Source organism: Leptonychotes weddellii, chromosome 6, assembly GCF_054177405.1.
Source record: "Leptonychotes weddellii isolate Sample4059 chromosome 6, ASM5417740v2, whole genome shotgun sequence".
Taxonomy (NCBI): Eukaryota; Metazoa; Chordata; class Mammalia; order Carnivora; family Phocidae; genus Leptonychotes; species Leptonychotes weddellii.
In genome coordinates, this window is record NC_138374.1 from 97428060 (window position 1) to 97445481 (window position 17422).

Below are 17422 nucleotides of genomic sequence, written 5' to 3' on the forward strand. Positions count from 1 at the left end.
CCACTCATGGTCAGGGGCAGCCTGTACCCCGGGCGGGTTTGTTTATTGTCCCTAGGGCGTGGTGCAGAGGAGAAATCTACTTAGGAGTTGAGTGCCCCCAGAAGGACTGACTACTCCCTTAGGAAACAAAGCAGCCACTTCTCTCGGAGGGTTCCTATGCTGCCACTATGCAACTGTCCCTCCCTGGACCGCAAGAATAGGAATAAACCACTACTCTTCAAAAGGAACCTCCCCGCCCCTTCAACTACCACCTCCCTACTAGAAACACCTCCAAGCATTTTCAACCACCCACTCCTTCCGGCCTGCCCCCCATGCAGACAAACCCTGCGTGAGAGGCCAGCAGGCCAGCTCTCCTACTCCCCTGTGGTAGCAGGTCCTCTTCAGATAAAAGGAAATGGCAATATGTTCAAATTAATTTTAAAAGGATTCTGTGACTTATAGTGATTTCTAATAGCAAAAACAGTAAATGTTTTTCTAACCAAAATAATCCACCCCATATTAGTTTTGAGGTTCCTGGATGAGATGCACTAAAATAAATAGTCTCTTTCATGCTAATGCAGCAGCGAAGGTGAAATGCTCCCAACACGGATCTATTAAAACATAGGTATTTTATCCGGGCCCTGCTCTAGATCTTTATTTTCTAGATCTCCTTTATGTTCATCCTCAAGAAACATATTCACATTACCTAGTAAAAGATATAGAAGGTTGGCATGAATTTTTCTGATTGACTTTGTCACTTATCACATGGTTGCTTCTTCACCTGTTACATTTTCTGTTCAAATATATGGAGTTCATTTTTGAGTTTCCAATTTGGGCCTCAGATTTTGACATAATTTCTTGGCATGGAGAAAAAGAAAAAAAAAACAATTAAAATATATGCTTGCTCACAGGTTATTCTGATCCTGAGAATTGTATTTGCTTCTCTTTAATCCTCCCTTATTAAGTATACTTCTAAGAAGTGACTTCATGCATCTTGCAACACACCGCACCCTTTAAAGTGGAGGCTTCGTTGGAGTGCTGACTAAAGCCCTGTGCTTCTTTGCATAATGCTCCCCGAGCCCTTATATTAGAAAGAAGATAGGCATCTGCCAGTGCCTCTTATCCTATCAGTTCCCAAAGGTACAAAGCATGACCTACATGTTGTGGGCTCTCTATAAATGCAGGAAGACCACTGCCATGGAATCAGCTACATTTAATGCCATTGTAAACTGTTGTCAACTTTGCTTCTCTACTTACAAAACCGCCCACCACCACTACAGAGATCTCCTGGGGCCCTAGGACTCAGACCCAGATCACTCTACCCTCCGTTATTACTTCCGCACCTGTGAGAGAGCATCTTAGCAAAGAGGCTTCTGGGTGAAGTCACCTCTTCTTCTCATAACCACTCTTTTTTTTAGTCTGAGAGAAATCTGTCTAGCAAAACTTCAATTTTTTACTAGCTCCAAAAAAAGCTCTCAAAACAAGGATGTCAACCTGGATTAAGAACATATTCAAGCAAATGCAAGTTACATGATTTTTCATTTCTTTTACCCAACTTTAGCTAGGAAAAATACCAGGAAGGACTAACAAAAAGAATGAAGATTATACTGAGTCATTTGCTGGAATTCCATGATTCTTTGTTATTTTTCCCTTAATCCTGGCCATTTCTCAAATATCCTTTACTAGTTCCTCTCTTTGACTCCTTTTTCTAATGTATTTTTTAATAGCTAATGCTGTTAAATTGAGACATAATTTACATACCATAAACTTGACATGTTTTAAGTGTCCAATTCAGTGATTTTTCCACGCTACCACAATCCAGTTTTGGAACATTTCCATCACTCCAAAAAGGTCCCTTGTGTGCATGTCTTTCTTAGCCAGGAGCTTAGTCTTGGACCGCTGCTCTTTATACTCACATCCTAGATGATCTCATCTGGTCTCCACATTTTAAATACCAGATGTATACTGATGACTCCCAAATCTATATCCCCACGCTGAACCTCTCCCCTAAACTCTAGACTCATCTCCTCTTAGATGTCTAATAGGCATCTCAAACTCAGCATGCCCAAAACTGAGTTTTGATCTTTCACTAAAACTGCTCCTCCCACAATCCTACCCAGTTAATAGTAATTCTTTATTCCAGTTGCCAATGCCAAAACCCTGGGAGCCATCCTGACGCCTCTCTTTCTTCACACCCCAACACCCAATCCACCAAGAAATCCTATTGGCCCTACCTGTAAACTACAACCAGAATCCAGCTACTTCTCATGCCGACACTGCTAGCAGCTGGGTTCAAGCCACCACATCTGCCCCCTGGATAACTGCCATAGCCCCATTACTTCTCTCCTGCTCCTATACTTCCTCCCTACTTTCAGTCCTCAACACAGGAGCCCGAGTGATTCTTTTACGTTTTAAACCAGACTATGTCATGACTCCACTCAAAACCCTGCAATGGCTTCCCATCTCACTCAAAACAAAAGCCAATATCCTGACAGTGGCTCACTGGTCCTCATATGTGCTCCCCAGGAGCATTTGTGGTTCCCATAAGACCTCATTTCCAAGTGCTATTCCCCTTGTTCACTCTGCTTCAGTTTCACTGGCCTCCTTGCTCTTCCTCAAATACACGTGGCTCAGAACCTCAGTACTGATTGTTCCTTCTGCCTGCAAAACTCTTCCCCAGGAAACTGCCTAATTTCTTTATCTCCTGGAAGCCTTTCCTCAAGTCTTACTTCTCAGTGAAGCCTACCTACATCACCCTGTTTAGATTAGATTAGACTAGATTAGATTAGATTAGATTAGGATTAGATTTTTCCCCCCTGCACTCTCAATCCCCCTTACCTCATTCTACTTTTCTCATTGCATAGCATTTTCCACTCTTTAACTTGATAAGCTGCTCTTAAATTTAATAGGAAAAAGCAAAGGGCACAGAAGAGCCACAATAATTTTGAAGGAGAATGAGGAAGGATATTATCCCTGCCAGATATAAAACTTACTATAAAGCTGAAGTCATTAAAAGGGTACAGCAATGGTGCAGAGATGGAAAAAACAGGACCAATCAAATAGGATAAGGGCCCAGAAATAAACCCATGCCTACATAGGAACTTGGGATATGACATTTTATCATCACAAATCATTGAGAAAGAAAAGATTCTTTAATAACTTGTGCCAGGACAATTGGTTTTCTATCTGGAAAAAGATAAAATTAGATGTCTATTTTACATCATACACAAAGTAGATTCCAGAGGGATTAAGAGGCTAAACACAAAAAGAAAAACTTTCAAACCTTAGAATAAAATATAGGAAAATATATTTATGACATCCTGGTAGGGAAAGTTTTCTCAAAAAGATAAAAAATGCAAACTAAAAGGCAACCTATGGAATGGGAGAAGATATTTGCAAATGACATATCCAACAAAGGGTTAATATCCAAAATATATAAAGAACTTATCAAACTCAACACCTAAAAGAACAAAAAATTCCAATTAAAAGATGGACAGAAGACATGAGCAGACATTACTCCAAAGAAGACATACAGATGGCCAATAGACACATGAAAAGATGGTCAACATCATTCAATTCAGGGAAATGCAAATCAAAACTACAATGAGATATCACCTCACACTTGTCAGAATGGCTAAAATCAACAGCACAAGAAACAACAGGTTTGGGCGAGGATGTGGAGAAAAGGAACACTCAGGCACTGTTGGTGGGAATGCAAACTGTGTAGCCACTGTGGAAAACAGTATAGAGGTTCCTCAAAAAGTTAAAAATAGGGGTGCCTGGGTGGCTCAGTCGTTAAGTGTCTGCCTTCAGCTCAGGTCGTGATCCTGGAGTCCTGGGATCGAGCCCCACATTGGGCTCCCTGCTCAGCGGGAAGCCTGCTTCTCACTCTCTCACTCCCCCTGCTTGTGTTCCCTCTCTCGCTGTGTCTGTCTCTGTCAAATAAATAAATAAAATCTTAAAAAAAAAAAAAGTTAAAAGTAGAACTATCTTATAATCACTATGCACTTTGTGGGTAAATACACAAAGATTTACCCAAAGAATTTACCCAAAGAATACAAGAATACTAATTCAAAGGGATACATGCACCCCTATGTTTATAGCAGCATTACCTACAATAGCCAAGATATAGAAACAGCTCAAGTGTCCATCGATTGATGAATGGCTAAAGAAGAAGTGGTATAGATAGATGATAGATAGATAGATAGATAGATAGATAGATAGATAGATAGATGATAGATAGATAGAGATGAGAGAGATATATATAATGGAATATTACTCAGCCATAAAAAAGAATGAAATCTTGCCATTTGTAAGGACATGGATAGAGCTAGAGAGTATAATGCTGAGCAAAATAAGTCAGTCAGAGAAAGACAAATACCATATGATGCTATTCATATGTGAAATTTAAGAAACAAAACAAAGGATCATAGGGGAAGGGAGGGAAAAATAAAATAAGATGAAATCAGAGAGGGAAACAAACCATAAGAGACCCTTAACTATAGGAAACAAACTGAGGGTTGCTGGAGGGGAGGTGGGTGGGGGGATGGGGTAACTGGGTGATGGACATTAAGGAGGGCACTTAATGTAATGAGCACTGGATGTTATATGCAACTGATGAATCACTAAACTCTACCTCTTACACTAATAACACACTATATGTTAATTAATTGAATTTAAATAAAATAAAATAAAATTTAGGGGCACCTGGGTAGCCCAGTCAGTTAAGTGTCTGACTCTTGATTTTGGCTCAGATCATGATCTCAGGGTCATGAGATTAACCCCGCGACCGGCTCCATGCTGGACATGGAGGCTGCTTGGGATTCTCTCTGTCCCTGTCCCTCTGCCCCTCTCCCCCTACGCTCATGCATTCTCTCGAAATAAATAAATAAATAAGTAAAATTTAAATGTTGATATATATGAATAGGCAATTAATTTACAGAAGAGGAAATTTATCTGGCCAGTGTACATATGAAATATGTTCAATCTTACTAAATGATATGTAATTAAAATGATAATGATATTTAACTGGCTCCACATAAAATAAAAGTAAATCTAATAATGCAAAGTATAACTCATAAAGATGTAGGGGTAAGTGAAACTTATACACCATGATGGGGTACGTAAATTGGTCTAACAGCTTTGGAGAATAATTTGGCAATATTTAATAAAGCTGAAAATGTATGTAAGGTATAACCTATAGGTTCATTTTTAGAAATGTACCTGGAGAAACTCTCAATGTATACACACAAAATTTCATACAAGCATGTTCATTGCAGCTTTGCTTGTGATTGCAAAAAATAATGGGAAATAATTTAAATGGCCATCAACAAGAGAATGTATAGATAAATTGTGATGTGAGATATGCATTAAACACATCATAACAGTAAATTTCAAAAACATCACTGTGAATTTAAAAAAAAACAATGTGCAAAACAATATATTGAATAGAATATACATTTGCTAATTTTTATAATACAAAATATTACTTATAAATATAAACATCTAAAAATGTAAGCCACATACATAGAAAAAATACATATGCTTTGTAGAAGATTACAGAAACAGACACAATCTTCCTCCCCTCCTAGAAATCCACCCCCCCCCATAATATTTACCACTGCTTCCACCAAGAAGCAAAGTCTATTTTCCCATCTCTTCATTCTGGTGTCTTTGTTGACACTCACTTTCACCAACAGACTGCAATAGAAGCAATGTTTTGCCAGAGGCCCTACACATTTACATTCCACTTTCCCTCTTAGAACCTTAGAATAAGCCTGAGCTAGGCTGATGATTAATGAGCAACCCAAGGCCAGCCAATTCTATTGCTTCAGCCTACAATCAGCTAACCACCAGACACATGATTAAGACCATATCACAAGAAGCCAGCTCCCTGCTGACCTGCCAGTTGACCATAGACACATGAGCACGACTCACTAAGATCAGCCCACCCTATCTCATATCAGTACAACCAACCACCCAGCTGACCTGTAGACTCATGAGCAATAAATAATAACTGGTTGTTGTGTTAAGCCATTAAGTGCTTGCAGTAATTTTTACACACAGCAATAGCTTAAGTGCTGCATACACCATCTTCAGAACAATGACCTCTTAGGAGAAAGGGAAGGAAAGAGTATTAAGGAGAGGCAGACACCTTTACCTTTTACACTGAATTTTTTAAGGATCTAAAATCCTCAATCCTGTGTAAAATCTAGATGGCAGTAACTTGAGAGTCTGTTGTATTATTTTCAGAATTACTCTGAATGTTTGAAATGTTGCCTAATTTGTTTAAAGAAGCATGTTACTATTCTTTCAATTTTTGACATATTCATATGAATAGAGTAGAACAAGACATGACTACAAGATTTGTTTCATCACTGGGATCTCATGTAGACTTAGCTACACAGAAACTTGGAGATGTTAAACCTTGACTTATGTTCCTGACCTCATGAGCCACCATGACTCAGACTATTATGGTCACATCCCATTCTGTGGTGGCATATAAACAAGCTATGAGAAAAATATCAAACCCTCAGTTAATCAAAACTCAAGAAACATATTTTCTTTCATGAAAAAAGAAATCTATTTTGAGAGGAAACAAAGACAAGATGTTATCAAAGATATTCTTTGATTTTCAGATTAAGTACCAGCGTCAGTACTGAGTCAACCTAATCTTCTCATGCTCAGTATTGAGGTAGGAGAGTAGCAGTACACTACTGAGAAATATTTTCATCGAAGGCTGAGATAAAAATGGGTTTCTCTTTGATCATCATTTTACCAAAAAATTAATTTCACTGGGCATCCCACGTGGTCATGCTCCTTTTATTGAAAGAGTTGTTTCTTTCTGTTCTTTCTTTTTTTCCCCTGGTTCTTGCTAGAATGTAAGCTTCACACAGACAGGCATATTTGCTGAATCACAAGGAAGAGGGTTTTGGTGAAGATGAAAGAATGCATGTGAGGCCCTCACAGTTGACCATGGGCATTGCTTAGCTAAATTAAGACTGAGTTCACCTATAGTCAATATAAGTATCTGGAAGATTTGAACTTCTGCATTGACTTCTGTCAGGTGTAAATTTTTGAAAACTTTTGAATGAAGTTAATTATAAGAAAAAAATAGAGTTGTTTATTTCAATTTTGCTGCAATATAATTCCAAGATTAAAAAATTTCACACAACAGGGCGCCTGGGTGGCTCAGTCGGTTGAGCGACTGCCTTCGGCTCAGGTCGTGATCCTGGAGTCCCGGGATCGAGTCCCGCATCGGGCTCCCTGCTCGGCAGGGAGTCTGCTTCTCCCTCTGACCCTCCTCCCTCTCGTGGTCTCTGTCTCTCATTCTCTCTCTCAAATAAATAAATAAAATCTTTAAAAAAAAAAAAAAATTTCACACTGTAAGAGGATTGGGAGAAGAACTTATAAAGAATCTATGCAAAACTAGATCTATCCATTGTGTGTCAACTATACAAAATTAAAAAATTAAAATTAAAATCTTTACTATTACTTAAAAAAAAAAAAACCCATCCATAAATCCCAAGTCCCTAGTGCAACCTGCTGAAAAAGTTCCACTAATTTTTACATGCCAAGAGATTTCTAAGGAGCTAGTGTTCCTGGTTTTGATAGGATCCTTTCACCCTAAACCCCACAATCTAATTAAATGAAAAACCCAGTCTGTCCTAACATGTTGGGTGAAAACATAGCAAGCAATGACCAATCTCTCTGCCATTTAGAGCCAAGAATACAAACACTTCCTTTACATGGAAAGTAATGGATAGAGTGAAAACAATATCATTCCAGGTGGCAAGAGATGAGAAAAGGCATTTGTGGCCAAAAGACAAAAGTCAGGGAGGGGATCTGAAAGAGCCTGAGGTGAGACAAACAGACAAAACAAAGTAGGAAGTGTATGCTCTGTGGCAAGTCAAGTCACACACAAGCCAGGCCAGCAGAATAAATCAAGGCTAACCCAGAGCTGAAAAGGAAGCAATCTCATTTATAAACAGAGTTGTAGGACTAACCCCTTCCAATTTACTTATCTATTAAATATGTTAAATGCCCTCTTTTCTTTCTGCTTCTTCTACTGTCCATAAGTGCTTATAATACAGTTTGTTATCAGCTTTTTAGGTTTAATTTCTGATAAAGAATGACTATGGAGCTTCAAGAATAGTAAATTTGAAGGCCAATATGGCAGAGGGAACCAAATAGCACAATCACCCATCTCAGTATTTGAGAAAAAAAAAATCAAAAATATGTATCAATAATACTTAAAATGTAAATAGTGTTTACTATGCATTACCTGGCATTATTCTAAGGACTTTATACATATTAACTCATTTGATAATATATCTTTGTGAAAACCAATACTACCATCATCCCCATTTTACAGATGTAGAAACTGAAGCACAGATCCTAGGTGTAGTAATTGGTAGACCTGAGATTTGATCCCAAGCAGTCTAAATCCAGAACTTATATCTTTAACTTATATATTACTTATATATATATATATAAATCCAGAGCTTAGATCTTTAACTTATATACTACTCTGCTCTCAAATAGACAAAATAGGCATGTAAGCAATGTGAAAGCAAGAAGGAAAAAAAAAAAAAAAAAAAGCCCTCAGGTACCAGACAAGGAAAGAGTCTAAGCTTATGTCATAAACTGTGAAAAGATAAATCTAAAAAGAAATAGAAATAAAAGGAATTGAGAGTGTCTACTAGTCCTGTTTCTAGTTACCAGAAACAATATTAAATATTTTGAGTCAAACAAATCCAGAAAATTCTTGCTAACACCTTTCTCCTCTCTCCCCACCCCACCCACCCCCAAATTCAGACACATGTAAACCGAAGGAGTGCATAGGCTTGGTTAACACTCCAGGCTTTACCATTTTCGAGGACTCCATAAAGAACTGGAAAATGAACTAATGCCTGAGAGAATCTGTCCAAGAATAAAATGCACTCCCAAACAGTTTAACTAATCTTTAGTACAGAATATTTAACAAAATCTCAGATGAGAGAACGGGGCTCAGGTCTTCCAATAAAGACTGCATGTAGTTCTAATCTCATTATGTAGCTCATAAAGCGTATTCTGAATGAAGAGAAACAAATCTCAGATGAGGTGGAAAGTGTCCAGAAGAATGCACCTACATCAGAGCAAACTAAAGTTCACCACATTGAAAGATAAAAATTCACAGGTTAGCAATGACAAACACATACACACACACAGAGGATCAAAAAATAAAATAAGATTCAGAAATAACTTGTTGAGTTAAGAAAACTAATTGAGCACCAAAACCTCACCACTGGAATAGGAGTCCACAAACTATGACCCCTGGAACAAACCTAGGACACCACTTATTTTTATAAAACTTTATTGGAACATGTATTGTCTCAACAGCAGTGTTGAGTAATTACAGCAGAAATCATATGGCCTACCAGTGTCAAATATTTACCAAGGGGCCCTTTACAGAAAAAGTTTGCCCACACCTGCATTAGAAAATTAATACATCACAAACAAGCTGGCCCTCCCGTCCTGGGCTCTTCTACCCCACCTCTGTGCTTCCACTTTCTGGTTATACCCTGAAACTGAAGGCACACTAGTGTAAATGCAATATGAGTTGGTAGCTCACACTTCCGGCCTTCAAACCCAGCCCCTGAGAACTACCACATTATTACATGCTTTGAAAAACATACACTTCCCACCCCCAACTTGAGCCAAACATCTTTGATAATATGCAATTGTAATATCCAACATTTATTTAGCACTACATGCTAGGTACTATTGTGCTTGCATAAAACAGAAAAAAAATGATAAAGGTGGAATACAAAAAAATAAATTTAGGTGATATTACCTCAGTGGATAATACTCCCTATTGTATAATAATTCTCTTTTATTGATCAATCTAAAAATGAGAAAATGAGGAAGCAGAAAAATTAGGCTCCATGTTTATAATACTTTACTTCTTTAAACATGTTGTATTGGAAGCATCTTTGTAGTAAACATTTTAGTGATTCATTTACATTATTAATGTTCATAAAAAGATATCAGGCTGCAACCCTGATTAATTGAAGATTTAGAATTCTTTCAAAAGGTTATAAAGTACAGTGCAAAATTATATGTTACTACTTTAACCTTGATTAGAAATAAATAGCACATTTTATTCTCACTGGCCATTGGATTGAAATTTACAAATTTGAGGATAATATCCCACTGAACTAGCCTACTACTATCTCTTTAAACCCCCAATTTAAGCTTTCACAGCTCCCCTGCATTTCTTATTACTGAACAGATCTTAAGTTTACTTATGTGAAAATAATTATAAAGTCTCATATAGAAAGTAATTTTTGTTCAGAAATAAAATGTCTCAACATGCACATACATCACTGTAATATTGTCACTATTTTGTATATTCTCTATGATCACTACATTTCGATTTTAATTGCATTCAAGCACCAAAAATATGTCAGAATATACTTAGACATTGTTAACTAATCAAACATTGCATCATTTATTCTTCAAATATTTATCCAGCCCAAACCATGCTCTCCAGGCACTGGGCAAGGTGCTGGAGACGCTAATGAATAAGCCCAGGGATTTCTGGAATTAAAGTCATGACTACAGATGAGCTCTTCCGAGATGGGTATGTAAAACAGGCATGGGGAGAAATTTTCTTCTCATATGTGAACTCTGATCATTTGGTGGTTTCCTGAAGGGTTTTTGAGAATTCTAGGACAGCATCAGGGATGAGAGGAAATTGCCAAAATCAGTTTGTAGTGTCTGCTATTGGGCGCGTGTTATTTGGTTCATACTGTATGTTCATGATTTCTTTTTGCAGGAAAAAAAGGACCAAGTATGGAATACTGGATATCAATATTGATGATGGGAGTGAAAGAAAGAAAAAAAGCAGCAGAAAACTATTCCACAGCAACAGCAATATCAGAGACACTAAAAGGAAGAGAGTATACAGGAGGAAGTAGACAATAGTGTCAAATGTCAAATTCCTTGAAGAAGGACGTTTGGCAAATTGCAGTTCATTAGTGACTTTCCTGAAAGCAGTTTCAGGAGAGTGAAGGAGTAGAAACTTAAGTACCGAGGCTAAAAAAAATAAGGAATTGGATACAATCAACATTTTTCTAGAAATCTCAGATCCTCACACTTCACACTGCTCCTAATATATAAAAATGTGTATTTGGTTCTGGGATGATTTCTTTATTCACAACTATCTACCCTGAAATTGCAACGTCTAGGCTGTGTTCATCTGGTGTATCCAAATCTCCATGATACCATTTTTCTCTAACCCATAATTCTAGGAGCCTGTCTTATGCCATTCTGATGCTACACTCATATACCTACTTTGTCTTTTTTGCTAAATTTTTTACTTCTATTTTTGCTAAATATCATCTTCTGTTTCAATAATATGAAATATGCCATTACTATAAAATATTTACAACTCCCAGGATATCAGATTAGCTCTCTTCAACTGAAGTTCAATAAAGAGTTTGGGTCTCCAATATCTAACTTATTAATCAATATTTTAGGTTTTTAAAAATCCTTTTAGAATATATATAAATCCTGAATTTGGGTCGGGAACTACAGTGTAAATTAATTCACTAAGGATTACTTTATCTAAGTCATACTGCAATGCAAAAGGAGAAATAAACATGATTTCTCAATGTGAATATTCACTAAAATTGGAGACAATTTTGCACACAGTTTATAAGAGTTGCAATGCCAGACATCTAATAGGATGAGTACAGCCAAATCCAGCAGCATGTCCATGGCCAAATTGCCACACCTCAGTGGTGAGAATCTTGAAATACCAGTGTTCCCACTCACACATCAAGACTTGTTCTAGAGAAAGGATTGAACATAATGTTTCAGATTAATCTAATTTTCCCACACTTTTATACAACTGAAGCAAAAAAAAAAAAATTAATCAGGAGTCAGAGAAATTGAAAGAAGTTGAGTTGGGTAGAAATATAAACCATGAACAGAGAGCTCAGAGTTATGACCTAATCTATTCTCTACTCTGAAGCTGATGAAAATGATTGACTTGCCTGGATCATAGTTTCCACATGTAAAAAAATGAGGGAGTAGAGTTAGAAGATCTCTAAGTTTCTTTCCTGTTATATGCTAGGCCACTATGAGTCTACCATGATAGAAAAAGCAGAGTAAGATACCAAGAGAAATTACAACACAGAAGATCAGCCTCAAACTCAGGCAACAGGAGAAGAGCCCCTGTTTTAAAGATGAAGTCTGTACTTAGGACATTTAGGAAAACTGCATTTAAGTTCACTCAGAAACAAATACTGGTCAGTCTTTGGGGCCTTTCTTAAGCTGCAGGGCTATTACGAAGGTAAGCTACGGTCAACTGAAATGTGCCTGTACGATCAAATCATCCTTGTACGAGTAAGGAAGAAGGAAATGCCAGTCCATTGCATCATGAGTCATTAAGTGAGTCACTTAAGCTATGTCAATAGCTTGTGTAACAAGAAAAAAAAATCCGTTGTTGTTAAATATTAGGGTAAGACTTGTGCCACATAGTTTAAAAGTCAAGATCGCAACTTTGTTGTGACACATGCAAACTACCAGCTCATTACTTCATGATTATATGTTAATACCTTAAAAATATTTTTTCCTTTTATTTTTATGTCTGGTAAATATTAAGTCTTCATTTGGGGACAGTTCATAAATCTACAGCCGTCTAAAACAGTCTCGTAGAAAGTTCCATTCTGTCAAGCCAGTCATTATTCATTCCCTACCTGAATGTTAAATCTTTTAACTCATTCTCGAAGACCACTATAAAAAGGTTAATTATATGAAAGATAAAAGGTCAAACCACTTGGTTTTTTGGAATCACCAAGTGAAATCCAGTTCTGAACAGATATATCAAGTTGCCGTTTTCATTGACCAAAATGTTGATGTTGAAAGAGTACCTTGCCCTATTTGCCATTTAAGTAATAATCATCATTCAGTTTTCACTGTTTCAATTGCACTAAGCATTTCACATAACTATCTCATATAATCCTCCCAGTAACTTGGGAGGTAAATATCATTATCCTTATTTCACAGTTGAGGGAACAAAGGCTTAAGGAAATGGAATGTCAAAGCGGCAAAGCCAGGCTCTGAAGTCACTTCTCTTAACCTCTGTGGGAGTAGAAGTGTCACAGATAGAAGGTGCGAAGTTGTTGAATTCAGGGGAATAAAAACTTGCTTGTTCTTGCAAAATCAAGACCAGTGAAACTCTACTTACCTGATGGCACTTTGGAATATCCATCAGGCACTCAATACATGTGTAGTGATTGACAGCTGATTGATCAAGCCTGGAATTCTATGAGATCATCATCAAATTTGAGGAGGGTTTGGTTGTGATAGCAATTGGGTCAGATAGGCAGAGAAGGTGTGATGATCCCTGTCTTACAAAGGAGCATTTACAGGGGCGCCTGGGTGGCTCAGTCAGTTAAGCGTCTGCTTTCCGCTCAGGTCGTGATCCCAGGGTCCTGGGATCGAGCCCCGAATCAGGCTTCCTGCTTCGCAGAAGCCTGCTTCTCCCTCTCCCACTCTCCCTGCTTGTGTTCCCTCTCTCCCTGTTTCTTTCTCTCTCTCTCTCTGTCAAATAAATAAAATCTTTAAAAAAAAAAAAGGTGTCTGCCTTCGGATCAGGTCCCGATCCTGGGGTCCTGGGATTGAGCCCCACATCAGGCTCCCTGCTTAGCGGGAAGCCTGCTTCTCCCTCTCCCTCTGCCTCTCCCCACCGTCCCGCCAGCTTGTGCTCTCTCTCAATCACTCTCTCTCTCTCAAGTAAATAAGTAAAATCTTAAAAAAAAAAAAAAAAAAAAGGAGTATTTACAGAAGCTCAGTGAGGGTAAATAATTTATAGAAGGGCACACAGCCAGTAAGGAAAGAAGCACAGACACCAACGTAGGTCTTCCAAAACCAAGTCCAGTGTTCTTCACACAGCGCCACACAACCTTGCCAAACACGGTACTCTATCTAATTCAGGAGGGCCATTTACCTGTTTTAGTTTGTTGCTTAGATTCTTAATGATGTACCAAGACTATCTGGGACTTTCTCCCAATCCCAAATATTCTGTTAAGTTACATTTTTGTGACTTTGAATATAGCCTTGAACTAGATGCAGCACCACTCTCCTGCCTGGAGGAGATGAACTAAACCCTCCTACCCACAGAACCCAGAAGTGACAAAGTGTTTGCACACAATGAGGTAGTGATGTTATTAGCGCTTCAATACGACAGGAGATGATCATTCACAGTGAGGCCTTGGCGTCTTTGCAAGGAACTCTGTAAATGTTTGCTTAATAGGTAATTGAATAAACACAACCATAGCGATCATTTATGGTTTGGCCAGTGGTCTCCAGACTAGGGAGTATGAATCCCAAAGGGTATATCATATGATCCAGTAGGTTATGAGAAGCAAATACTAAAATTTTTATGATCTTTTTTAAATTTCTATTTTGTATTATAATATATATGATATTTAACATGGAGGTACATGTAAATAATTTATGAATAAATGTATAAATATAAACACATAATATTAGTATTACATTATATAAAAGGTTTTAGTAATGGGGGTACATAATAAAAAAATTTTGGAAACTTCTGATTAAGATCAGTTCAGTTGCCTTGCCCTCTGTGAGCCCCACAAGGGCTCCAAAATACCTCCTATCTATAAGCGGTTCTCAAATTTTAGCGGGCATAAGAATCATTTGGATTGCTTGTTAAGAATGCAGGTTACAGGGTTTCATCCCTAGATAGGCTGACTCAGTAGATCTGAGGCAGGATTTGCACTTTTTTTTTCAGGATCTGCATTTTTAACAAACTACCAGGTAACTCTGCTGCAAGTGGTCTCAGGGGAAACACTACCTCACGAGGCTGCAGGGCACTGGGGAATCGCCCCCTCCTCCAACCATCAACTTTCAGATACTTCAATGTATTTTTTTTTTTTAAAGATGTTTTATTTATTTATTTAAGAGAGAGAGAGCACAAGCAGGGTGAGGGGCAGGGGGAGAGGGAGAAGCAGGCTCTCTGCTGAGCAGGGAGCCTGACGCAGGACTCGATCCAGGGATTCCAGGATCATGACCTGAGCCAAAGGCAGATGCTTAACCAACTGAGCCACCCAGGCGCCCACTTCAATGCAGTTTTGAGAACCAAGGGGATAAAAGTTCTCCCAGGTAGGAATAAGTGCACATTGATTGCGAGCTTAATGCCTTGAAGAAAAATTATAATGACAACAACAATAATAGTAACAACAATAGAATCAGCTACCACTTACTGAGTTTAACGTAGGGTTATTTCTAATCATCACAATAATCTCACAAGGTTGCTATCAACAGCCTCACTTGACAGAGAGGAAATGGGTCTCAACAAGTTTAAACAAGTTACCCAAAATTCTCCTTTACTTTTTCTGAAAGTTTGGAGGCCTAGCAGAAGAAACTTTGTTTACAATTTCCCAACAACCCACTGTCCCACCTGTGTGGGGGACAATTAGGCTTATGATCTTGATCCTTTCTCTGCATTCAAATTCACATGACTCAAAGGTTGCTGAGAACCACATTTCCATGTCTTCATTGCCAGTCTCTATCTTGTCTTTGTTCACTGTGAATGATCATCTCCTTCCATCATATAAAAGCACTAATAACATTACTACCTAATCGTGTGTAAACATTTTGTTATGAGCTTGGAAAGTCCACAGATGGTTTATCTATACTCTCCTTTATATTCTACCCAGAAACAAAGGTTAATTAAAGAAGATGACTCTTTTAAATAAAAACACTCAAATATTTATGTAGAATTTCACTTCTCATGCCCTCATCTTCAAAATGAAAGGTTTGAGCTAAACACTTGCTCAAATCCTTCTATCCCAAATGTTTAAAATTTTAAAAAGGATAATTTACCACTGCTTTCACCAATGCATAATGGTCATTTATTTAAAAGACTTTTCCTGATTTCAGTGCCATAGCCACCTCCCACCTTCCACATCTTCCAATGTGGACTCATTTTCTTCCCAAGTTAAAGCAAGGTAGACAGTCACCCTGGAAAATCCACCCTGGGAAAGCCACTATATAGTGGCTGTTAGAGGTGTGAAGATATTAAGCAACTTAGTGGTACCAAGACTCTGTAAATCTCAAAAGTCCAATTCCAAAAGCCACACGGATTACAGTCCTACCTTCTCTCTGACTGTTCACTTTGAAGGAAGCTGGCTGCCTTATTATGAAGACACTCAAGTAGGCCCACAGACAGGTTAAAGGCAAACAGAAGGAACTAAGACCTCCAGCCAATAGCCTGTGTATGAGCCACCTTGAGCCAATGATGCACAATCTTGGAAGAAGACCCTGGAGTCCCCAGTCAAGCCTTCAGATTATTGCAGCTCTGGCTGACCCTTAGGCTACAACCTCATGAGAGACACTAGGCCAGAAATATCCAGTTAAGCCACTCACAAACTCCTGTCCCTCAGAAATCATGTGAGGGGCGCCTGGGTGGCTCAGTTGGTTAAGCGACTGCCTTCGGCTCAGGTCATGATCCTGGAGTCCCAGGATCGAGTCCGGCATCGGGCTCCCTGCTCGGCAGGGAGTCTGCTTCTCCCTCTGACCCTCCTCCCTCTCATGCTCTCTGTCTCTCATTCTCTCTCTCTCAAATAAATAAATAAAATCTTTAAAAAAAAAAAAAAGAAATCATGTGAGATAGTAATGTTTGTTGTGTTGAGCTTAAACACACACACACACACACCAGCAATAACACTACTAGGACTTGCCCCTGAAATTAGAATGAATGCCCAAACCACCCCCTCAGAGATTTGCCCTGTAAAGAAATCTGATCTGGACATTAAAACAATGTTTTATAGTTGTGTCTTGTTGACTCCTGTCCCTATTTCATCAACCCCTAAATGGTTATCAAGAACTAACATACCTCTTCCTTCTCACTGCCCTCCTGGATCTAATCAGGAGGGGAATGATAAGTGCTGTGCTGGGACAGCTATGGGTCTGGTTTTTAACCATAAACTCATTGTTGAGTGTTGGCCTCTCAAATCAAATCTTCTGACCCTGTTCTACTCAGCTTATATTAAAGTGGCCTATAGCTACATGGAATCTACCCACAATAAAGACAGTGTGACCACTGATTTCTAGTCTCTAGAAGATTCTTAGAGTCTGCAAGGAATTTAGGTTGGCCTATATGGTCTGTTGGTGTGACATTCATGCTATTGGGCCATTGTTTCTATCCTACTCTGTTAAGTTTTCTAGGAATTTACACAAACAGGTGCCAAAGACAAACCATGTATTTCATTTTGGCCCAGAATGAAGCAAGGAGTATTCTAATTATTCAAACAAGAAATCTGTGAATCTTTGGACCTTAATGATAACTCTTTGTGACTCTAAATATGAGCAGTCAGTTCTTTGGCTGGTCCAGGATGCCAGTGTAATAAGATAAAAATCAGTCTTG

At 38.3% G+C, this 17422-nt stretch overlaps 1 long non-coding RNA gene across 1 annotated transcript in view; it reads right to left on the bottom strand.

The window, feature by feature from the left end:
• Positions 1 to 17422, bottom strand: part of LOC115940796 (uncharacterized) — a 95995-nt gene that overhangs the window by 28022 nt on the left and 50551 nt on the right. The window contains exon 10 of the long non-coding RNA XR_014146450.1: positions 686 to 836. This is a non-coding gene — a long non-coding RNA (uncharacterized LOC115940796). The remainder of the gene's footprint in view (positions 1 to 685; positions 837 to 17422) is intronic.